A 25,813-nucleotide genomic window follows, 5' to 3' on the forward strand; every position below is an offset into this window, starting at 1 on the left:
GCCATTAAGCCTTTCTGGGATAGTGGTTTCCAAAGTGGACAGCTATTTATTCAAAGGTTGACACTTAATAGCTTAAAGATTTTATAGGGCAAAAGTATTTTTGGTTACTTAAAAATACATATATTTTGACACTCAAGCCTTTTAACCAAGGCAAGTGACTATCTTGGATAATTTGAGCATAAAATCTTAAATACTGTGTCAATAAAAAGTAAATAAATGAAATTAAAATGAATAAAAACAGAAAAACTCACTAGGCACGGTTCAAGAATCACTCTACAGTTGATTTAGAAAAAAAAAAAAAAGTATTTACCTCCTTGCATTACATTGTTTCCATTCCATTGACTGCACTAGACATCCAATCCATTTTGGCTGGAAGGGGTGAATGAAAGTTCACCTCCCAGTCAAAATGGATTGGACGTCTAGTACAGTCAATGGCAGCAAATGAGCTAAATGAGTGCCCTGTATGTTAAGGTGGCTGAATGGTGTGACCCAAAAGCAAAGCAATGAGAAGTCTGGAATTCAAAATCCAAGGGTGTGGGGAAAAAAAAAAAAGGAAAGTTGGTGGGAAGTGGTGGCTCTGCAGATTTCTTGATTGTGCTTGAAAGGCTGAGTTGGCTCGGTATTGCTGTAAAGAGAGCAAGTAAAAATGAGTCACAAAGTTAGCAATTAGAGTGGCCTTTTGTACTTTGTAAAAGTGTACTTTTACCATAAAAGGTGAGATGAAGCTCTGGCGTTGAATGACGTGCAGACTGGTCTCTTATAGTGGCAGGCAGTTAATTGGGAAGTGGAGGCAGGTGTGGAGATTGGTGACAGGTGTGCACAGCTAAGTAAGTGAGGAGGTGGAGGAGGATGTGAAGGTGAAGTTGAGCGAGCCGTAACAGTACCCCCTCCCCGAGGGGTGCCTCATGGCAGCCGTCCAGGGGCATCAGGATTGGCCTTGTAGTAATCCCGAAGGAGAGAGGGACACATGATGAGCTGCTTGGAGATCCAGGATCGTTCCTCTGTGCCGTAACCCTCCCACTCCGCCAGGTATTGAAAACCCAGACCACGGCGGCAGATTTTCAGCAGACTCTGGACCTTCCATTGGGGGTGTCTGTCAACTAACTGAGGTGGCGGAGGAGCTGGGGAAGAGGGCATTAGAGGGCTCGAAGAGACAGGCTTGATCTGTGAGACATGAAACACTGGATGCACATGTTTCATGGCGGCAGGAAGTTTGAGACGAACAGCCGCGGGACTCCGAACGCTGTCAATCGAGAAAGGGGCAACATACCGCGGAGCCAGTTTCTTGGATGAGACTTGGAGCGGCAGGTCGGCAGAGGAGAGGTAGACCTGTTGCCCAACCTGATACACCGGGGCAGGAGAACGGCGACGGTTGGCCCCACGGCAGGTGCGCACGTTGGTACGCAGTAAGGTAGTGCGAACCTCCTTCCATAACCGTCGGCAACGCCGAAGGTGGGCCTGGACAGAGGGGACCGAGGCCTCGGTCTCCTGGACAGAAAACAAAGGAGGTTGGTATCCCAATGAGACCTCAAACGGGGACCTGTCTGTGGCGGAGCAGGACAGGGCATTAAGCGAATGTTCCACCCATGGCAGATCCCTGCTCCAGGAGGTCGGGTGGAGAGCAGACACACAGTGGAGGGTGGACTCTAGACTCTGGTTAGTCCGCTCAGCCTGTCCGTTGGTTTGAGGGTGATACCCAGAGGAAAGGCTAACGGTGGCACCAATACCTTTATAGAAGGCACGCCAGACCTGAGACGTGAATTGGGGTCCTCGGTCCGAAACAAAGTCACCGGGAAACCCATGGAGCCTGAAAACATGCTGGATAAGGAGTTCGGCCGTCTCAGCAGAGGTGGGAAGTTTAGGCAACACCACCAGATGTACCGCCTTGGAAAACCGGTTCACCACAGTGAGAACAACTGTATTCCCCTGGGAGGAAGGAAAACCAGACACAAAGTCAACGGCAATATGAGACCAAGGGCGATTGGGTACCGGAAGAGGACACAGAAGGCCAGCCGGTGGCCGATGAGATGCCTTGGCCCTGGAGCAGGTGTTACAGGCAGGGACGAATTCCCGGACATCCGCCCTCATGGTCGGCCACCAAAACCTCCGACTCAGGAAGGAGAGGGTACGTTGGTATCCGGGATGGCAAGCAAACCGACTGGAATGGCCCCACAGAAGCACCCGGGATCGCATCAAGTCAGGTACGAAGAGTGCCGGTTGGGGGGACCGTTGCCAGGCCCGGGCTCAGCCTGTTGGGCCCGTTCGACCTCTGCTTCAATGTCCAGGGTCACTACTGCTACAATCCGAGAAGTAGGAACGATGGTTACAGGTTCGGGAGAGGACTCCTCGGGAGCATGGAGACGTGACAACGCATCAGCCTTGGTATTGCTGGAACCAGGTTGGTAAGTAAGGGTGTAATTGAATCTGTCCAGGAACTGTGCCCACCGTGCCTGGCGAGAGCTAAGGCGTTTGGCAGCCCGGATGAAAGTCAGGTTCTTATGATCCGACCAGACAACAATGGGCTCCTCTGTACCCTCTAGCCAGTGGCGCCACTCCACGAAAGCAGCTACCACAGCTAACAGCTCCCTATTTTCGATATCATAATTAATCTCTGCTAGCTGCAACCGGCGGGAGAAGAAGGCACAGGGGTGAAGCTTCTGGTCCTCCACAGAACGCTATGACAAGATGGCCCCTATACCTACGTCTGAAGCATCTACCTCCACTATGAACGGCCTGGACGGGTCAGGATGGAGAAGGACACGGGCGGTAGTGAAACATTCTTTGAGGACAGCAAAGGCGGCGTCGGCTGCCAGCGACCAGACATAAGGGCGTAGAGTGGAGGTGAGACCAGTGAGGGAGGCGGCTAAGCAGCTGTAGTTCCGAATGAAACGGCGATAAAAGTTGGCAAAACCTAGAAACCCCTGGAGCTGTTTGCAGGTTGTTGGTCTGGGCCAGACAAGGATTGCTTGTATCTTGCGGGGGTCAGGACGGATGCAGCCATCCTCCACAATGTGTCCAAGGAATTCCACGGAGGGAGAGTGAAAAACACATTTTTCAGCCTTTATAAAAAGCCTGTTCTCTAAAAGGCACTGGATGACCAAGCGGACGTGTTGGACATGCTCTGCAAAACTCCGGGAGAATACCAAGATGTTGTCCAGGTAAAGGACCACAAATACGTCTAACGTGTCCCTGAGTACATCGTTCATGAGTGCTTGGAAGACAGCGGGGGCATTGGTGAGGCCAAAGGGCATAACGAGGTATTCATAGTGCCCACAGGGGGTCTTGAAGGCCGGCTTCCATTCATCCCCTTTCCGGATGCGGACAAGATGGTATGCGTTCCGAAGGTCCAACTTGGTAAAGATGGTAGCACCGACGAGGGGTTCAAAATTTGAGCTCATGAGGGGAAGTGGATACTTGTTTTTGATAATGATGCTATTGAGCTGTCTGTAGTCGATGCATGGCCTCAGATCCCCACCCTTTTTCTTGACAAAAAAGAAGCCGGCAGCTACTGGAGATGTCGATGGGCGTATGAGACCTTCAGCCAGACACCATTAATGTAATTGTCCATAGCTGCCTTCTCAGGGAGGGAAAGGTTGTAGAGGCGACTGGCAGGAAGTTCAGCCCCAGGACAGAGCTCGATGGCACAGTTGTAGGGTCGGTGCGGGGGAAGGGTGCAAGCGCGCTCCTTACTGAAGGCCTCACCCAGGTCATGGTACACAGAAGGAACCTTGGTGAGGTCGGGTGGAGCAGGACTGGGTCGTTTGGCCACGGAAGGCGTCTGAGCGGACCGAAGGCAACGGGCATTGCAGGGAATACTCCAGCTCAGAATGCGGCCAGAACGCCAACAGACTTGCGGTGTGTGGAGTTCCAACCAAGGTCTGCCTAGGATGAAAGGCATGTCAGGCGAGGCAATGACGTAGGGGCGGATCCTCTCCACGTGATTACCTGAGACTGTGAGTGTGAGAGCCTCACACCGATGAATGATGGGACCCATGGGACGACCATCCAAAGCAAAAGCCGAGAGAGACTCCTCCAGGGGCATGATAGGGAGACCCACCTCAAGGGCATAAGAATGGTCAACAAAAGTCTCATTGGCACCGGAATCGATCAGCTCTGGGATGGTGAGTGTTCGGTCTTGCCAGGCGAGAGTGACGAGAAACCTGGCTCTACTGGAGCGGGGATTAGACAAGTGGCTCACACGGAACCCCCGACCGAGTGAGCCTTGTCTTTTGGGGTTTGAGCTGAGGGGGCTATGGAAGACAGACAAGTGTCAACTGTGTGCGCTGAGCTAGCACAGTACATGCAGAGCCCCTGTAGTCTCCGGTGCTCACGTTCCGCTGGCGTCAAACGAGCCCTACCCAACCGCATGGCTTCCTCCTCACTGGTAGGCTTTGAGGAAGCAGGGAAGAGCTGAGAAGGTTGGTTATGACTCACCGGTGGTGAAAGACGTAGCCCATTTGCCGCACGACACTGGTGACCCCTCTCTCGCTTGCGTTCACGGTGACGCTCGTCAAGTGATATGGAAAGGGTGATGAGCTGGTTCAAGGAGCTAGGCTTTCACCTACCCACTAAGGCGTCCTTTATGGGCTCCGCCAGGCCTCTTCGGGACGCACTGAACAACGGTGGCTCATTCCATTGGCAGCGAGCAGCAAGGATACCGTGTCAATAAAAAGTAAATGAATGTAATTAAAATGAATAAAAACTGAAAAACTCACTAGGTACGGTTCAAGAATCACTCTACAGTTGATTTTGGGAAAAAAAAAAAAAGTATTTACCTCCTTGCATTACATTGTTTCCATTCCATTGACGGCGCTAGACATCCAATCCATTTTGACTGGAAGGGGCGAATGAAAGTTCACATCCCAGTCAAAATTGATTGGACGTCTAGTACCGTCAATGGCAGCAAATGAGCTAAATGACTGCCCTGTATGTTAAGGTGGCTGGATGGTGTGACCCAAAAGCACAGCAATGAGAAGTCTGGAATTCAAAATCCAAGGGTGTGTTTATTAGACAAAGAGAAAAAAAGGAAAGTTGGTGGGAAGCGGTGGCTCTGCAGATTTCTTTATTGTGCTTGAAGGCTGAGTTGGCTCGGTATTGCTGTAAAGAGAGCAAGTAAAAATGAGTCACAAATTTAGTTAGTAATTAGAGTGGCCCGTACTTTTACCATAAGAGGTGAGGTGAAGCTCTGGCGTTGAATGACGTGCAGACTGGTCTCTTATTGTGGCAGGCAGTTGATTGGGAAGTGGAGGCAGGTGTGGAGATTGGTAACAGGTGCGCACAGCTGAGTCAGAGAGGAGGTGGAGGAGGATGTGAAGGTGAAGGTGAGCGAGCCGTAACACTATAAGGGTTTAAAAAACAAAAATATCATAATCTGTGCATGGAAGTGTTAATATACATCAACCAATTGATGTAAGTTCAAGCTAATTTTGAGACTGTGTCAAGATCACCAGGGTTATTGATTTTTTAAAATTCCATTACCAGGGTTATTACAGACTTATAGACTCCTCTTCATGCTGATTTGCAGCCTTGTCGCATAGTAGAAATCCATTTTAGCATGTATTCGATATGTTTGATATTCAGCGTAAGCTCCATGTTCTACCATATGCTCTGCCTGCACCAGTACAAGAGCTACCTTATTACTTTCCCCATCTATTTTACACTGACAAATCACATTCACCTTATGTATTTTGCCCAAGAAAATGAAATCAGCATTCAATTTTATTAACTGCAGTTGTGGAGCAATTTGTTAATAATGACTCATCTTCAAAATGCAGTTTTCATTGGCAAAATCGTCAGCAACTCGGTGATTTTGTGGCCCAGTCATGCGATGTCAGGAGAAAACTTTTACATTGGAAAAGGAACAACTTGTATGATGTCTGAAAACTGATTAAATGTTACTCAAAATTAATGTGTACATCTCTTTCCAACTTTCGAAAATTTCCCCACAGTAAGCCTCCCCTAGCATTCTCCATAAGAAAATTAATAATGTAAATCAGAACGTGAGCATCTACCGCATCAGCTCTCTATAAAGCTGAAGGATAACCTAGCACGGATGTTTTTCAGAGACTGAAGTAAGAATGAATAAAAATGTGCACATAAATTATGGTGAAGATCAGTTGCAGAATCATTCAAATGTGCGCTGTCAGTCACGTGCTCTAAGTGAGTCAATTTCAATCACGATGTCCAGTTTTTTTTCATTGTCTTATCCTTTGGGAATTTATGTAAGCTCATTCTTTTGGCATGTTGCTACACATGTTGATAGTTGAATGTTCCCAATTTACAAAATATTGTGATAGTTCACTTACTTATTTTTCCCCCTGCTGTCATTGTTTGCATACTATTCTCATCAAATTATGAAAAGTTATAAATGTTAGGGTGGTTTTAGTTAAAACAGACACTGTTTTTTCATTTGTGTGATTTTGATAAAGTACAGATCACATTTGATGGAGACTTTATGCAGAAATCAGAGAAATGCCAAAAGTTTCAGATATTTTTTTATACCACTGTACCGTTTTCTTTTTTGGAGAAATACTGCGAAAAAGGTTGTTGAAAAAGATACCCAAAAAAATTACAAAGCATTGGAGACAAAATGAGACTCCGGTATCATAAAGTCGAAATCACGTAAGTCTGATACGTCGTAACCCGGGGACTACATGTATATCAATACTGTATATGAGCAAAATTATATAAGTGAAGTATGTAAGTAATAAATAAGTACCCTAATTTTCGTAATAGAAGCCAGTATTATTTTCCCTCATTTTGAATACTGTGGCTTATAGTTCAGTGCGGCTTATTTCTTGATTTATATGATTAATAGGTAACACTTTATTTGACAGCAGCGTCATAAGACTGTCATAAGGCCGTCATAATTATGACATGACACTGTCATGGCCATTAATTAATACTTATGACAAATGTCATTAAGTGTCATCCAGCAAATTTTGTCACTAAATCCATTTATCTGCAGTCCAGACCGTTTAAATCCATTCAAAAGTGAGATAATTTGCCGGATGACACTTAATGACATCCGTCATAAACATTCATTAATGCTCATGACAGTGTCATGTCAAAATCATGACCGTCTTATGACAGTCTTATGACACGCTGTCAAATAAAGTGTTGCCGGTTATTATCTTTTGGTGTAAATACAGTAATAATACATAATATAGTAATGACAGCTGCGGCTTATAGTCCGGTGCGGCTTATCAATGAACAAATGCCGTTTTCGTGTGAAATTTGGTGAGTGCCGCTTATAGTCGGGTGTGCCTTATAGTGCAAAAATTACGGTAAGTGGCAAACACATTAATTCAAGTTGTGAATCCTGGTCTTTCTAGTAATGCAATGAATTGTCTCTGGGAAACCATGCGATTCATCAAACAGGAATTGTCGCAAGTTGGAAAATGGTAGCAACATAAACACTTTAAGTACATCGCACCATTATTCAGTTGGGTTGAGATCCTGCATGTTGGCAGAGCAAAGACTAAATGATCTCAAAATCTTGTGGTTGCCAATCATACTGTCAGCACCTGATAATACCCTAAATTAAAAAAATAGAGTCAATAGCAGAATCATGTTCTGCGTACATGCTGCCTTTCATGTGGACAGGCAGGGTTGAATCCCTGTCTTTTCCTCATTACTGAGCCAATTCTGGTACCAAAAAGAGATCAGAAGAAAATTTGTCAGGAAGGGCATCGGGATTTTGAAAAATGTGCCTAACAATTATTGATTTTAATCGTTGTCACATCAGTTTAAAAAACACTGTATTTAAACAAGCCTAAACACAGTATTTAAACCATCTGTCCATCTACAGTATGTGCAATTTATTGTCTTGCTGATTAGCCCATGTTATTCCAAGCTTCCTTTGGACATTTTCTAAACACAAAGCTGAATCATTCTACATCAGAAGACAAGAGGGAAACATGGGCGAAAAGATGTGAGCACACAAAGTTCTCGACCGTTTGTGTTCACTTAAAGCTGTCCTGTCTAAGTAGACTTTTCTGTGCCATGCCATATTCACCAGATGTACATCTACACAAACACCCTGCGGGTACTTGCATGCACATCATACTGTGCCTCTATATTTACTCTTTAAAAGCCCTGTTCCTTCTGTATTCAGGATGCATTTGGAATAGCTGAGGACCAAGGATCACGACATCTTGTGACTTTGTTTTGAAAGCGGCTTACACAAAGGAGTTTGATGTCAAAACTTTTTTTTTTTTTTTAATGGCACTCACTACATATACAGTAGTTTTACGTAATCCCCACGCATGTTCAGTCGCCATCTTTTTGACTGGTGTGGAAATTATTTTACAAAGACACGCATAGTTTGGTACACTACACTTATAGTCTGATTGTAAGGAGAGATCCAAACAAAACATCCAATCTGGCTTGTAGTACCAGTTTTAGCACCATAAATAGTCCAACTTAGTGCTGGCCCCTGGCACGGATGAATAGGACGGTTGAAGCCAGGAACATCCATCCATAAAACCTTCGGCACAACTTCATCCAATTGCGAGCAGTAAAAAACCTGAGAAGAAAAAGATTAATTTGCAAGTCATGCTGCTACAATGCCACACTTCACATACACGAAGAAGCTATCATGATGGCAAGGAAACGCAAGCCTGACTGTAGCTTTTATGATATTTTTGAGATTCAGTATCTTTTTTCTTTCAAATATATCTCACAGGGAGGCACTCAGTGTCTCAGTGCACTAGATTTTTCATTGTGTACTGAAATAATAGTATTATTGGTTTCATGTAAGGCTAGCTACCTATTGAGCTGGAATAGTCCAACATATTGCGGGGAGAGGTCTCTGAGGCTCAGCCACCTACCCACGCTGAAGAAACACCTTCGAACTCAGCATATGTCAATTGAAACTCAATGTGGCTCACAGGTGCCAGATCCCCTCCGTTTCTTCTAAGCCTTTGTGCATCGATCAAGGCAGGTTGCCTGGCAGTGAATCAAAGCGCAAAACAGAATTTCTGCAAAGTCAAACTGACCAGTCTCTCAACTTACTGAAGGTTCAATACCGTCAGAGGGAGAGAGCTGGCAGGGGATTCCCAGTGTGTGTGTGTGTGTGTGTGTGTGTGTGTGCATGTGATTGCAGGAAGTAAACACATCAGCATGTGTGACTAACTTTGATGTATCATATGGTTATGGGAGAGAGCAGCAAATTCTTCTAACGCCTGCCCTACCTTAATGATGAATTGGTCTAATTACCAGTGTTGTCAGAGATTACTTGAAAAAGTAATGTAATTACTGATTACTGATTATGCCTCTAAAAATTAATCTACTAAGTTACTTTACTGATTACTGTGTTATCCAAGTAACTAGGTTACTTTAAAAAAAAGAATTCATCAGTTACTTATTAACAATTTTTCTCACTCTGCCACTTCAACGTAAGAATGACAACAGAAAAATGTCATCGCATGTAATCGACTTTCCGATAATTGAATTTAAAGGGTAAGATCAGAATTTTTCACATTAAAGTTAATTTTCAAGAAAGTGAGGGGTTTAATTAGTCGATGGAATGGATTTCAACCAACATTGACTTGTGCTATCTTAGTCACTCAGGAGCCCTGAAACTAACAAATTGCAAAACTTACTGCATGGACCCTGCTAACTCGAAGATTAAGACTATTGTCAAAATTTTGGAATTTCGGGTTAGAGTTTAGAGGTTAGGGTTAATGGCATATCAGTACTAATGTAAAACAATGCAAACTGACTGCACGATAATCAACAACACACAAATAATTTGCACAGTGCAATAAACTCAAAGGTGGGGGCGGGCGCGGATGTGCGCGCACAACCCGGAAGTACGCCATACACACACGCGGTCAATTTGGGCAACAAACCTGGCAGCAACTAAGTACTTTACACTACAACACATCCCAAACAGGCCAAATGAACACCTCACCTCACGACATAAATGTGCAACACAAATATGATGTAAACAATGCTTGCCAACTTGGAGAGATGACTACCCGGCATTGCAACGGAAACGCTACGAAACAGCCGCGCATGTAGTGGTTCCAACCTATCGCTGGAACCCTCCAGAATGAAGGAAAAATACTCACATTCATTCTTGGATGTAGACAGATCAACATTTCCCCGCACATCTCAACAGGTGGCTGCACTCAGCTTGGCACATATGAGGGCACACACCTTTCTCGGTCCATAGACTTCAACATATATAATAAATATATTATGAAGTCTATGCTAAGTCCCAAAACACTTAGCACGTGGGGCTCTGGACCAAAACAGGAAGTAACTGTGAGTGGTTACCAAACGAACATGTAGCGGGAACATTTTTAGCATTTTCTCATCAAAATGCTCTTCCTACATGACTACAATATTCTTCATTTTACATACATTATGAGACAATATCAAAATAGTGATGCACAGACAGATTAAGGAAACTAACTTCAATCAGATTACCGGTTTGAAAAAATGAACGCGTTATACAGTGCCTTGCAAAAGTATTCGGCCCCCTTGAACCTTGCAACCTTTCGCCACATTTCAGGCTTCAAACATAAAGACATAAAATTTTAATTTTTTGTCAAGAATCAACAACAAGTGGGACACAATCGTGAAGTGGAACAAGATTTATTGGATAATTTAAACTTATTTAACAAATAAAACATTGAAAGTGGGGCGTGCAATATTATTCGGCCCCCTTGCGTTAATACTTTGTAGCGCCACCTTTTGCTCCAATTACAGCTGCAAGTTGCTTGGGGTATGTTTCTATCAGTTTTGCACATCGAGAGACTGACATTCTTGCCCATTCTTCCTTGCAAAACAGCTCGAGCTCAGTGAAGTTGGATGGAAAGTGTTTGTGAACAGCAGTCTTCAGCTCTTTCCACAAATTCTCGATTGGATTCAGGTCTGGACTTTGACACTTTGGTCTGGACTAACACCTGGATACGTTTATTTTTGAACCATTCCATTGTAGATTTGGCTTTATGTTTTGGATCATTGTCCTGTTGGAAGATAAATCTCCGTCCCAGTCTCAGGTCTTGAGCAGATACCAACAGGTTTTCTTCCAGAATGTTCCTGTATTTGGCTGCATCCATCCTCCCGTCAATTTTAACCATCTTCCCTGTCCCTGCTGAAGAAAAGCAGGCCCAAACCATGATGCTGCCACCACCATGTTTGACAGTGGGGATGGTGTGTTCAGGGTGACGAGCTGTGTTGCTTTTACGCCAAATATATCGTTTTGCATTGTGGCCAAAAAGTTCAATTTTGGTTTCATCTGACCAGAGCACCTTCTTCCACATGTTTGGTGTGTCTCCCAGGTGGCTTGTGGCAAACTTTAAACGAGACTTTTTATGGATATCTTTGAGAAATGGCTTTCTTTTTGCCACTCTTCCATAAAGGCCAGATTTGTGCAGTGTATGACTGATTGTTGTCCTATGGACAGACTCTCCCACCTCAGCTGTAGATCTCTGCAGTTCATCCAGAGTGATCATGGGCCTCTTGGCTGCATCTCTGATCAGTTTTCTCCTTGTTTGAGAAGAAATTTTGGAAGGACGGCCGGGTCTTGGTAGATTTGCAGTGGTCTGATGCTCCTTCCATTTCAATATGATGGCTTGCACAGTGCTCCTTGAGATGTTTAAAGCTTGGGAAATCTTTTTGTATCCAAATCCGGCTTTAAACTTCTCCACAACAGTATCTCGGACCTGCCTGGTGTGTTCCTTGGTTTTCATAATGCTCTCTGCACTTTAAACAGAACCCTGAGACTATCACAGAGCAGGTGCATTTATACGGAGACTTGATTACACACAGATGGATTCTATTTGTCATCATCGGTCATTTAGGACAACATTGGATCATTCAGAGATCCTCACTGAACTTCTGGAGTGAGTTTGCTGCACTGAAAGTAAAGGGGCCGAATAATATTGCACGCCCCACTTTTCAGTTTTTTATTTGTTAAAAAAGTTTGAATTATCCAATAAATGTTGTTCCACTTCACGATTGTGTCCCACTTGTTGTTGATTCTTGACAAAAAAATTTAATTTCATATCTTTATGTTTGAAGCCTGAAATGTGGCGAAAGGTTGCAAGATTCAAGGGGGCCGAATACTTTTGCAAGGCACTGTATTATTCGTTACTGAAAGAAAGATTACAGTGACAACACTGCTATTTACCTTGTGTTTGCTCATATATTGGGAAAAGTTTTGTTAAAATGGGAAAATGTTATGGGTTTTAATTGACTGTAAACATAGTGGTGGTATTTTATTTGTACTTGACAGACTTGAGCAATGAGTGAAAGAAGCGTACAATAGTAATAAAATATTTAGGTTACAGTTACTCTATTTGAACGCTTAAATGTTAGGGCACCCCCCCCCCCCCCCTTCCTGAGCCCTCAGGTGAGGGGGGTTTCCATGATGACAGGTCGGACGTCAGACGGGTGGAGCAGCCACAGCTGAGAGCAATTATCATCAGCCAGCTTTAAAAGCCCAACGGACTCAATATCGTGTCGTCTGATCAACTTCTCTGGTTTCTCCCTCAGTTGATTCTCGTACTCCTATTATATACATATATTGATTTTGACACACGGCTCATGATATGCATTTCTCTCCTCCAGGACCTGATCAACGCGCCCCTCGTCGGATACCTCCACTTACCCGGTCAACGTCAACCCGATAACAGGTGGCTACCCACCCACATTGGCATCTAAGGTGCCCACCGCAACCACTCCTCCTTCCATTTGAGCAATCCTAGAGTGCTAAATAAACTTGGCATCTCCCCACTCTTTTTCCCTGTTGTCTGCATTGGGATCCCCCACTAGTTCCGCGATCTCTAACATTAAATAGTTAATCCTGAAATGATGCCTGTCATGAATATGAATGGATGCTTATGACAGATATCATCAAGTGTCCTTTAGTGAATTACCACTTACAGAGCGTCAACCTATACAGATGCCCTATACAAAAGTAGAAAAAGACGACGGAATTTGGCTCTATCACAGTAAATGCTAATGTACGACTTAATTAAATATGATAAGTGAACCAAACTCAATTTTTAGCAACCTGTTGTGAACACTAACTTTTAATAAGTAAGTAGTCATTTGGGCCGGTAAACATTCCTAACTTGATGTATCTCAGTTAAGTAAAATTAGCAAAAATACATTACTACAAGGCCTCTAACCCTTGGCTCTTTGAGGTGGCACCATTTCCTCAGGACTCCAACGTAGTTTACAACCTCTGCCTCGTCAGACGGGAGGGAGGGGACCGCCATCAACTCAGTCGCCGTGAATTTGATACGGTCCGACGTCCGACTCGCTGATTAAATCACTATCCTCTTACCTTTTTGATTATTTTTCTTAGGTGTCTTTTGTCCCCTAAAATTAAATTGGAAAATAATCAATTTTACTTGCAAATTTTCGCAGTAGTAATCTTAACTATTATTTCCGCAATTGAATTTTAATGACTAATTTATTCAATTTAAATTCCACTTATTATTTATCGCAATTCTAACTTCTGCCTGGAAACTAAACTACGAGACGAATGGTGTACTTCACACACTAACCGCCCCCCCACTTTTTTTTTATACAATCTACTAATAAAATTACCCACTGCATATTACCGTTAGACAAAACACAAATGGTCGAGAGTCGCGTCAAATCAACTGTTACCTGCCTTAAATTATGACCAAACGTCTTTTTATCTTTCGGCCTTTGGTGATGCGCCTAAAGGGCTCCAGTTGACGCTTCCTCATCCGTTCGTCCACCCCATCCATCTTCTTGGATCTCGCGTCCGAGCTCACGCGTCCGGTCACCAACTGAAGGAATTCGGCCTCTCGGCCAAGCCGCCAGAACCACGTCAGCCGAACCAGTAGGCGTCCCGTTGGCACAGCCTCAGCAAGTCGGCCGGGCAGGCCAAACTCTGTGCGTTCACTCTAGCGTTAACCCTTTGTACTGACTCCATTTTGAACCGTTTAAAGAAAGCTCACCGAGAACAGGTTGACAATTTATTCGTCGACAGTGATCAAAAAGCAAGGCAAAAACAGACGACAGAGAGGCAATGCTGGATCCAGGGTCAAAACAACAACGGATACATCAAAATGTCCCCGAGAAGCGACAGTTGTTATCTAAATGTTCAGTCTTTTGAAAGTTGCGGTGGAGCGGGCCGGATAAAGGCGTGCCTGGGTCTTGGAACCGTCCTTCTGTGGCAGGTTTGGGCGGTCATGTTCGTGTGTCATCTTTTGTGGCTGGGTCGTGGTTGCCATGGCAACTGAGGCATGTCTTGACGTCTAAGGCGCCGTGCTATCAACTTGTTGCCTTGGTAGGGCGAGGGTGTTCTGACCCCACTAAAGAAATGCGGACGTCCTTTCCTTCGCTTATCAGGCGAGGGCTGATAAACCTGTCAAATTTACTGTGTCAAATGGCCTGGAGTATCGTCTCCTTAAATGCTTTACTATAATGAATTTGTTAGAATAATAACAGTGTAAACGGTGTCTGCAAGAAAGGCAACTATCCCCTTCAAAATGTACCCAGTGTTCTTTGGGCGTTCTTTCAGACATGCGCAGATCTGCCTCGTCTATTTTGCGCTTTTCTGACACCAAAACATTCCTTCACACTGTCGCCTGTTGGCAATGTGACAGTTTATAAAAGAGTAAAATATTATAGCGCCTGTTATCTGTTCCACCACAATGGGTGATGGGTGGCTACAATGACTGAGAGTAGTGATTCTTAGGTCATGTGTGTTCTCTTCAATATAGTCTGTTGTTTCTTGAGTTCGTGCGGTGTATGGGGCAAAGAACAGAAATTGATAAAAACAAAAGCCAGTCTCTGTCTTTCTTCTCCATGTTGCTCGCCACAATATTTACTAACCAAATCGATGTGAAGGTGTTGAATTTAGCTTGGTTGTACAGTGATCCCTCGTTTCTTCGCGCTTCGAATTTTGCGGTTTCAGTCTATCGCAGATTTTTTTTCAGTCAAAAAAATAAATATACATACATAAAAATTTAAAATAATGCAGAAAATATGGTGTAAAATCTGCCCGTTCCCTAACAGAAGGCAAGGAGAGCCCGCCCAACTCATATTCCACCGCTCTGATTCGCTGGCCAGCATCACTCAGGAATATCGCAAGCTGATTGGCCGAGATGTTTAACCTTGCTACTATCGAAGGAAAATGGCTCCAAAGCGTCCTCTGCCTGCTCAATCCTCTAGCGAACCCAAGAAGAAAAGAAAAATGATGACGGTGCACGAGAAAGTTAAAAATTACTGGACATGCTTAAAGTTGGCCAAAGCTATGTGTCTGTTGCACGCCATTACGGACTAAACGAATCAACCGTTCGTTACATAAAAAAAGACGAGGCGAAAATCCGAAAGACCGTCTCAATGTCGTTTTCCAAGGACACTAAGCGAGTCGTGACTCCTCGCAACAAGACGATTGTAAAAATGGAAAATGCACTAACAGTGTGGATATTGGACTGTCGGGAAAAGAAGGTGAGTCTCGACACAAACATGATTCGGGCAAAAGCCAAAGTGCTGTATGATAGCCTCATTCTTGAAGGAGAGTTGAATGAAGGTGGCGGTGATGCAGACTACGACGAAGATGAACCACAGCCTAGTACCAGTGCTTCAACTGAAGAAAATTGCGGTTTTGTTGCCAGTAAGGGCTGGTTCGAAACATTTTTTAAAAAAAGGTTTAGACTTCGCAGCATTACGTTGCAGGGGGAGGCCTCCTCGGCGGACCATGACGCAGCTGTTCGTTAAGTTGAGGACCAATTAGCAGGTGTTTAACATGGACGAGACTGGCCTTCTTTGAAAGAGGATGCCATCCAGGACGTTCCTTTTCAAGGAAGGAGTGAAGAGGCGAGGCGTTAAGGCCCACAAAGATCGCGTGACTCTCAAGCTTCAAAATAAATCATCTTTACCTTCATATCCATTGTTCTGGAGTATTTTCTTCATTAATCAAGATCATCAGTGTGGTGAGTACATTTTATTCATCTTATGCATGTTATTGGATATTAATATTGCATTTACCTTTTTAACTAGTGTACTGCATACACAAAAAATATATATATAAAGAATTTAATATACATAAAATAAAATTCTCCAGTATCCGAGCAGCTGAACAGGACAGGTTTTAAAAAAAATATATATATATATATATATATATATATATATATATATATATATTTTTTTTTTTTTTTTTGGTGGTGGGGGGGTCGCTACTTCGCGGTTTTTCACTTATCGCGGTGGGTTCTGGTCCCCATTAACCGCGAAAAATGAGGGATCGCTGTACTACTGTATACAATGTTATAGTACTGATTGTTCATTTCACATCAAACATTAACAAAGCATTCAGCAGCGTGCCAAGAGTCAATGTCTTGTGTCTTAAATGCATTGTTGAGCATTTTAAAATAGTTTAATTCCTCTGAATTAATCCAATGAGTGTTCTCCCTTCACATATTTGGGGGCAGGTTCATTATTATTACTGTAATCTAATTCATTCAGGTTAATTTAAGTACTGCAAACTCAAAATAAACAATTCACTATTAACTAATTATTATCCAATAAAATTTTCTGTGGCAGCAAGTTTTTTTTTTTTTAAGTAAAGTCAACATCATATTTTACAGTGTAGATAATAAGCATCCCTGGTGAGTACAATGTACTGTATTTTGTGTCGTTTCTAGGTTTGGGTTTAGTGAAGGCCAACTTTCAAACTGCACAACCTCCCACTGACACACACATATAAATAATGTCCGTAGATCACCCATTAGGACCTAGTTACAGATTTACTGTACATGAATCATAATGTAGCAAATAGAAATGCAAAAGTTCAAATGACTAAGACAACTGTGTGAAGTCTAAAACAGTAAAATTGTTCTCCCTGGTGCCTGTTAGCAACATTTGACTGAATGAGTCACTAAGATGGGCAAACGTTCAGTGAGGGTTTTTAGGACAGTATATGCTTGCAGATCACAGCCTGTGGTATGGTTTGTACTGTGTGGTGGAAGAAATAAACCTTGCTGAGTGGTCACGACACACACACGTTGGTTTACAGGGTCCAATCGTCCCACTTTATGGAAGTAGAAAATCTATGATGCTAACAACCCATGGGGATTAGTTCAAAGACATGCCCCTGAAATGAGCTGGCATTAATGCTTGGTTTGGGCTAATGGGGATGTCTTTAGAACAAAAGCATAATAAGGCATCCTCTTCTCAAGAGCTGAACGGATGTGTCTGAATCCTAAAAGTTCATTTAGCACTATACAGCGCTGAGTCTCAATTAGCATGCATCCTGTCGGCCGCGTCTTTGTGACCCTCAAAGTGTTAAGGCACGTTTCAAAATTAGACAAGATCGACCGTAGGCCATACTTTACTTGGCACGGCTCAAGCACGGACTGGCATACGGGGATACTGGGGATTTCCCCGGTGGGCCTGTGTCGGGAGAAATAAGTAGGGTTGTAAAACTGTGGTCAAGCCAGCGGACGTTTGTGTTTGTGTTGTGGTAAAATGAGCAGACCCTAAAATTAGCGCACCGCGTAATCCAAGCATTACGGTAAATTCATTCAGACCGAGCAGCAAGGCAGTTGATTTCTGTGTGCTCGTGTTGTTCCCAGCTCTTAAAACACTCTCAACACTCCAAAATATATAACGACACCATTGCCATCATTTAAAATGGAAATAAAGTCGCCTGATCTTAATCGCACACTCAAAACGATGCATTTTTACTGTACCAATATTTAGAAATTTTGAATTACCGAATTGGCCCAAATATAAGACGGTGTTTTTTGCATTGAAATAAGACTAAAAAAGTGGGGGTTGTCTTATATTCGCTGTCTAGACGTTATACCCATTCATGACGCTAGATGGCGCCAGATATCATTGAAGCGATGTTCTGTCATGACAGGTCTCAGCTACTCTGAAGTTTAACCAGTTTGCATTATTTTATTGCAATGTTTTTCCTTATTCAGATTGTTTTCAAGACTACAGTTACAGTAAGACTTCACTTTGATGGTTAATGCAGTTATTGCAATTTTGTTGTTTTATCACAATAGATTGGTTTATTTACATTTCAAAAACCAGAAGCCATTCATTTACGAACGAATGATTGCACTTTGGTTTACATATTTAAATGTTCATATATTAAGATTTGAATGGGGCAAAATAACATGCTTTTTCTCTCAAATATATTGTTATAATCATTTGTTTCAGATGTATTGTAATTACTTTCTGTATAAAAATTAATTTGGTGTTCAAAAAGTATTTTTTCAAACTTGAGTCTTGAAAAAGGCGGGGTCGTCTTATGATCAGGACCATCTTATATTGGGGCCAATACAGTATAAATCCTACATGTGTATGTTGATCAGGTTACAGTTGTCTGATTAATGTTTTACTCATGTATATTGTATCAATGACCTGTTTGCGTTAAAATCACTACATGCTTTACAATGACTACAATACTGTAATTATTTTATTGTAGGCTAATTAAGGGCTCGGGTTATTTTTGCTATATAATTATTGTCCAAAAGAAATAGTTTTTTTTTCATCGAGGTACAGGTACTTGTGTTGTTGGATGGATGGCTTCCAACACTGTTCATGAATTGGGCCAGTCTTTCAATGACTCCCGGGCCACGCCTCCGCCCCAGTCCGCTCCTGGCACAGCTCATTGTGTATTTGAGGGTGTGGGATATGAGGTCGGTGCTTACTTTATTGCAGGTACATAGAAAAAAAAAAAAAAAACGTCTTGATTGGGTCAACACGTGTGGGGCAGAACTTGTTTCTAGGCCAGCAATAGATAGTACGGTATTTTTCGGACTATAAGTCGCAGTTTTTTTCATAGTTTGGCAGAGGGTGCGTCTTATACTCTGGAGCGACTTATGTGTGATTATTTACGGTCGGGTCGGGCCGACTTCTCTCTCGCGTCGCTGAATGTAAACGAATGTGGCCCTTTGGTCTCATACGAGAAATAGATTTAACTAAATTTTCCAGCGTTATTTCGTTGTGTAAATTCATTTATAATGATCATTAAAAAAATGTAGACTATTTAAACATTGAGAAAACTTGAGGAGATTAAAATAAATGTAAAATCCACTATCCGACTGTTAGAACTGACACGCAAATATAAAAGATATAAATGTTTATTGAATATCCATCTTACAGTCTTGTTTAACTGAGAGAATTCGTTACAAAAGACGGGCTTTAATTGGTTATCATTATGCATACAGGTATAGGCACCGGCATCGTCACAAACGTGATCACACAAAACGCAACCACGCATCGCATCCCCGCATTTCCTCCTTCTCCTGAGTCCAAATAAAACTTAAAATTTCGGGGGTTTTTTAGGCTGGTGCCTACAAATAAAACATAAATTTTGGGGGTTTTCGCGCTCGGGCCGCGGGCCGGTCGGGTCTGTCTGGATTTTTTTAGGCCCGATCTAACTTTTGGCGTCATGTAATGTTAGCATACCATACACCTATTCAGCCTGTTGTTCTCTATTGTATTTTAAATTGCCTTTCAAGATGACATGTCTGTTCTTGTTGCTGAATTCTATCAAATAAATTTCCCCCAAAAAATGCGACATATACTCCGGTGCAGGGGTCGCGTTAACCGAATATTTTTCGTTGACCGGTTTTTTAAAACGGTGACGGAAAAAACTGAAGTCCGTCCGTCATTTTGACAGGTTGTAATTCACACCCCAGACCACAGGGTGGCATATTAATTAGCTATTATCTCTCTTAATGCATGACGTCGTTGGCTATTCTGTCAGAATATTGTAGCGTCACCGTGGTCTGGCGGCAGCACCGTGATTGACACATCAACGCGAGGTTCTTATTGGTGCACCTGGTGTGCCAGCGCGTCATCCAATTGGTGGACTAGATTGTCGCATGTGTATAGACAAGTTTCCGAGGTACTTCCGGTTTACTTCCTTATGTCTTCCTTCCCCTTCCGTTTCCGCCTGTTTACCGTTGAAGTCAATGGCGGTGGAATCGAAGTTGGGAGGTCTTTATACAAGATCCCGGGAATGTTATTTTGATGTAGGCGGGTGAAGAACCAAGCCAAGGCCTCCATGCTTCGTACCATGTCGATTTCCAAACCATGGGTGCTCGTACTCGTCATAAGGAGATGGACAAAACTGACAGCTCCTGCAGTCATGCCCCCGCTGTTATGGAAGGTAATGTGCTCTAAAAATACGAAACCTAAAATCTGGCGCATGAAACGACTTGTTGCCTTTGCTATTGATATTACGATGATGATTGTAATTACGAAGTTTAATCATTTTTACAACAACTAGCTTCTGCTACTGCTGCTAGCCGCCTGTTGCTAATCGTGTTTGAATGCACCGCATAAATCCAAGTGTTTTTATTCGTTTGTTTACAGCTGGGAAATGCTGTTATAAAAGAGAAGACAACTTGACTTGTACGTTGATGGACATATATCGAACATATATAGTTTGCGTTCCACAATGATGATGACAGCTCAACTCCCGGGAGAGGCCGAGAGAGGCAGGAATTGTGACAGACGGTGGTTCGCCGAGATCGCCGTGATCCAACTACGAACTTGTGAACGGTAGCGTCTTTAAATATATGCTATTGGAGCTGGAATTACCGAGGACGGGAAAAAAGCACATCTAAATGCCGCCGAGGGCCTCCATGATGTCGCTATTTGTTCACGAGGCTCCGGAGCTCTGCGGTCTGATATCACATTCTCGTATGCTATTTTTGCAATACTTTTATAAATGTGATTTATTGACCTGTTTTGGAGTGCACCAATCGTTTTAAATAAAACAAGAAATTGAATCATGTCTAAATGTTTTATTGCGATCAATGCCTGCAATAAAAAAAAGAATGACATACTATTTGTGATTACATCATATGTACATAACCTTGTAGCATTTCCTTGTAACAAAACAATCCATGTCAGCACTTCTGCAGTCGGCAAATGTAATATAATAATATCACCACATTTTGGTCACTAATGGCCGTGGTATCAATCCATTCCTCACGTTAACACAGGCTGACCGTTGTTAATAATTTTGTCCACGAATGATCAACGAAGTGACACGAACTGCCATCCAATCTCATCTACGTGTCATCTAGGTCATGCTGAATCAATTTTTGAAGATTCCATGGGTTTCTCTGGCTTGATTTCGTAGTTTTATCGTCGTCAATACACTGCTAATACACTGTTACTCGACCGGACCGGAAGTGCGAAGCAGACATTTTCCAAGATGGCGGCGCCCGTATTTCGCTCAGGAAACTTGTCTATAGACCCCAATCACATGACGTCACAACTCCGTCCCCTGACTGGAGCAGCCATATTGTCCGTCAGCTCGTCGTGTTTACACATTACCGCTACGTACATGCCTCCTATTACGGCGTGTTTTTCTGCTCGTTAACATTAATAATCAAAATGGCGAAGGCGTGTGTGGCGGTTGGTTGCAGTAACAGAGAAGATAGACGGAGAGACTTGAAGTTCTACCGTATTCTGAGAGACCCGAAGAGGAGAGCGAGATGGACTGCTGTAATTCGACAAGAAATCTGGGCACCAAACGATCCACAGACTATGTAGTAGTCAGTTTATATCTGGTAAGATGCATTTAATATATATTTAGAAGATTTTGGGCTGACAACCACAATTAAGATCATTGTGTGACGTTGGTGATTGGGGTCTATATAGTTGCCTCTTTTTCTTTGGGAGTGGAGTTGTTTTGTTGGTGTTGTTGGTGGTAAGCAGAGTAAAAAGAGGGAGAAAAATACAACTTCTGTGTCTAATTTTTCACCGCCAAGCAAGCGTTACAATATTAATTAAAAATGAATGAAAACTAAATACTATTGAATATGTCATCATTATCATTTTAAAAATTTAAGTGACTGGTAAAAATAGATTATGACTGGATTTTTATGACCCTGTCAGTCAAAATGACAGACAACGAAAATGTCTAGAGCAACCTCTGCTCCGGTGCGACTTGTATATTTTTTTTTCCCTTTCCATTGCGCATTTTTTGGCTGGTGCGACTTATACTCAGGTGCGACGTATAGTACGAAAAATACGGTAATATTGGATGGAGTCTGATCAGCCTCAATGAATACACCTCTAAGATTTTTATTTAGGGTTTGAAACAGTCTTTGTATTGCATGGTCAAGTCATCTCATGTTACTTCATAAAGTTGCTATTGATATTAAACTTAAATTTTTTCGTCTTGTGAATGTTTAGTTGTTACATTTGCAATCAACAGGGTATAAGTGCTAGAAAGAAGGGGTGTGCTGACTGTCAATATGTTGAATGGGCTGCCTGTCTCAAAAAGTTAGAGAAGGGCCACTCAAGAATAAGGGCGGGCAACTGGCTGCAAAAGGGAAATAAAAGCTACAAAGAAATGTGTCAGCTCTTCCAGATGCTAACTTTCTGTGTTCTAAGCATCTCTTGACCTCCCTCAACTACCAATCTTGCTTTGTTTGCTTTCTTTGACCCACTCTGTCTTGACTGCATTTGTTCAAACTCTCTCTTGCCTTCAAGGAAAGTTGGTTTAGGATCCCAATTAATCTGTACTGCAATATTATTGGAAATATGTTTATGAATGAAGATACACTGGCTATGATCGATTATAACAAATGAGTGTCATTGAGTTTGCTGTCTTTTGAATGGAAAATGTTATACAGTGGGGCAAATAACTATTTAGTCAACCACTAATTGTGCAAGTTCTCACACTTGAAAATATTAGAAAGGCCTGTAATTGTCAACATGGGTAAACCTCAACCATGAGAGACAATGTTAAAAGAAAAAAAAAACAGAAAATCACATTGTTTGATTTTTAAAGAATTTATTTGCAAATCATGTTGGAAAATACGTAAGTATTTGGTCAATACCAAAAGTTCATCTCAATACTTTGTTATGTACCCTTTGTTGGCAATAACGGAGGCCAAACGTTTTCTGTAACTTTTCACAAGCTTTTCACACACTGTTGCTGGTATTTTGGCCCATTCCTCCATGCAGATCTCCTCTAGAGCAGTGATGTTTTGGGGCTGTCGTTGGGCAACACAGACTTTCAACTCCCTCCACAGATTTTCTATGGGGTTGAGACCTGGAGACTGGCTAGGCCACTCCAGGACCTTGAAATGCTTCTTACGTAGCCACTCCTTTGTTGCCCTGGCTGTGTGTTTGGGATCATTGTCATGCTGAAAGACCCAGACACGTCTCATCTTCAATGCCCTTGCTGATAGAAGGAGATTTTCACTCAAAATCTCTCGATACATGGCCCCATTCATTCTTTCCTTTACACAGATCAGTTGTCCTGGTCCCTTTGCAGAAAAACAGCCCCAAAGCATGATGTTTCCACCCCCATGCTTCACAGTGGGTATGGTGCAATTCAGTATTCTTTTTCTTCCAAACAAGAGAACCTGTGTTTCTACCAAAAAGTTCTACTTTGGTTTCATCTGACCATAACACATTCTCCCAGTCCTCTTCTGGATCATCCAAGTGCTCTCTAGCGAACCGCAGACGGTCCTGAACGGGTACTTTCTTCAGCAGGGGGACACGTCTGATAGTCCAGGATTTTAGTCCCTGGCGGTGCATTGTGTTACTGATAGTAGCCTTTGTTACTGTGGTCCCAGCTCTCTGTAGGTCATTCACTAGGTCCCCCCGTGTGGTTCTGGGATTTTTGCTCCCCGTTCTTGTTATCATTTTGACGCCACGGGGTGAGGAGGGACTTGAAAGTCCGTGTTGCCCAATGACATCCCGAAAACATCACTGCTCTGGATAAGATCTGCATGGAGGAATGGGTCAAAATGCTAGCAACAGTGTGTGAAAAGCTTGTGAAGAGTTACAGAAAACGTTTGGCCTCTGTTATTGCCAACAAAGGATACATAACAAAATATTGAGATGAACTTTTAGTATTGACCAAATACTTATTTTCCACCATGATTTGCAAATAAATTCTTTAAAAATCAAACAATGTGATTTTCTGGGGGGTTCACATTCTGTCTCTCATAGTTGAGGTTAACCCATGTTGACAATTACAGGCCTCGCTAATATTTTCAAGTGGGAAAACTTGCACATTTAGTGGTTGACTAAATACTTATTTGCCCAACTGTACATGGTCATGCAGTGCTAGACGTCTAATCCATTTGAAGTGGGATGGCCTGTTGCAAATGAAGGAAGCGTCATTCATTCACTGCCAACCTCCCACTTCAAATGGATTGGACGTCAGAAAAGTAATAACTCACTGAAATTCATAACAGAAGGACGATTAAACGCCACACGAATAGATGTCTATCATCTTGCGAAAGGCAACAGGGGTGTACGTAGCTGGCGCCATCTTGGGTAGCGCAAGCTAGATCCCAAAAATTACATATTGCACTGCATTGGCATGTTAATTCTTCGTTCTCCCCGATACCAAAGATGTCATTTTAGTGTGGTATCGGAACTTCTCTTCTAGTATTTGTGCTCTACCAGACCTAATGTACTGTATGCAGTGGTGGATGAAATACACACTTTTCTTTAACTTAAGTAAAAGTACAGCTACAGGGGCAAACAACTACTTAAGTAAAAGTACAAGTATCTAAGCAAAACATTACTCAAGTAAAAGTTCTAGCTTTAAGTTTTACTTTTCAAGTAAATAGTAAAAGTATTTTCTCCCAAAGCAAAAAAGTGATAAATACAGTATATAGGTGGCGGAAAACACAGACAAGGCTGAAAAAGCAGTTTCTGCTCTTGCACCACTCCTTAATATAAACTGCAGTATTTTAAGCCAAAAGAACTGTTGCGTTTGATAGAACAATATGTCTCTATGCTGCCCTAGGAGATTTATGGAGCATTAAGTCCCCGAACATTTTTAATTTGTCCGTTTTACCCTGGAAACGCCTCTTTACAGATGTCGCGCAACCGCTTTTGTTTCAACCTAGCCATAAAAAGAAGGTAAGTAATCGTATTTATTACTCAAAATGATTGACATCTTTGGCTTAGAATTATTAATTGATGTCTAATATTTAGTTTAAAAAACAAAAAACGACTTTAAAAAACTATTCACTCGCATATTTTAAACTTTTAAACAAATTACGTCACAATGGAAAAATTCTGTGAAAAAGTCACGGATATCTACCTCATAGCTATCGCTTAATTGTATTTTTTTTCGTTACTGTCGCATTTTGCCCAATATTTTAGGTGATAACTAATCGATCCAAACAAAGAAAAATTGAATAAAAAAAGCGTTTAAAAGGGTAAAAATATGAAAAAGAAAATCTCGACCACCACTCCTAGATGGCTGCGATTTCTGCATCGCAAACCTTGTTATATTAATTTGTTTTACCCATAAAATTCCCCCAAAATCCGGCTGTGGCCATTCACATCTGTGTCCTGACACGCGGTGATACATGCTACACAGAGTTTTTGGATCGAAATAATGTAAGTATCCGATAATATCTCGTTAAAATCGTAGCGTCTTTAATTCTGTTCTCGCGTGTTTTCATCTCCAGTTAGAGTTTTGCTGTCTATTTTTTTTTTTAAATGCCCTCCTGTTCTAATTGTTTCTTCCCCCAGGAAATTGAGATTTTAAGCTTTCCAATGATGTTTCGCACATGCATATCGGACAATTTTGAAATTTGGCCAAATTGGGGGTCTCAGAGCTGATCTTAAGTCACCTGAGTGTTTTCCGCCATATATAAAACAGACAGAGAGATCTGAGCCAATATTCAAAGAACCAGTAAATTCATTGATTGCTCTTTTTTTAACTGTGCAGAATGGAAAATACAAGCATTAAAATTGACTGCACTGTAAGCAGAAGGTTAACAAGCTCAAAAAACTCCGAAATTTTGCTTAATGGCGAATTGCAAGCAGCTATCAGGTCCATACCGCCACCTACTGT

The 25,813-nt window shown here is 42.3% G+C and overlaps 1 long non-coding RNA gene across 1 annotated transcript; it reads right to left on the reverse strand.

Annotated features, from left to right (window-relative positions):
- Positions 1-4,996: 4,996 nt before the first annotated feature.
- Positions 4,997-8,938, reverse strand: LOC130931752 (uncharacterized). The gene is made up of 4 exons (XR_009067296.1): positions 8,771-8,938; positions 8,398-8,527; positions 5,165-5,338; positions 4,997-5,097 (listed from the first exon to the last, which is right to left on the reverse strand). It is a non-coding gene; the product is annotated as an uncharacterized LOC130931752 (long non-coding RNA).
- Between the last annotated feature and the right edge of the window lie 16,875 nt (positions 8,939-25,813).

The sequence above is a fragment of the Corythoichthys intestinalis genome, chromosome 16, assembly GCF_030265065.1.
Source record: "Corythoichthys intestinalis isolate RoL2023-P3 chromosome 16, ASM3026506v1, whole genome shotgun sequence".
Lineage (NCBI taxonomy): Eukaryota > Metazoa > Chordata > Actinopteri > Syngnathiformes > Syngnathidae > Corythoichthys > Corythoichthys intestinalis.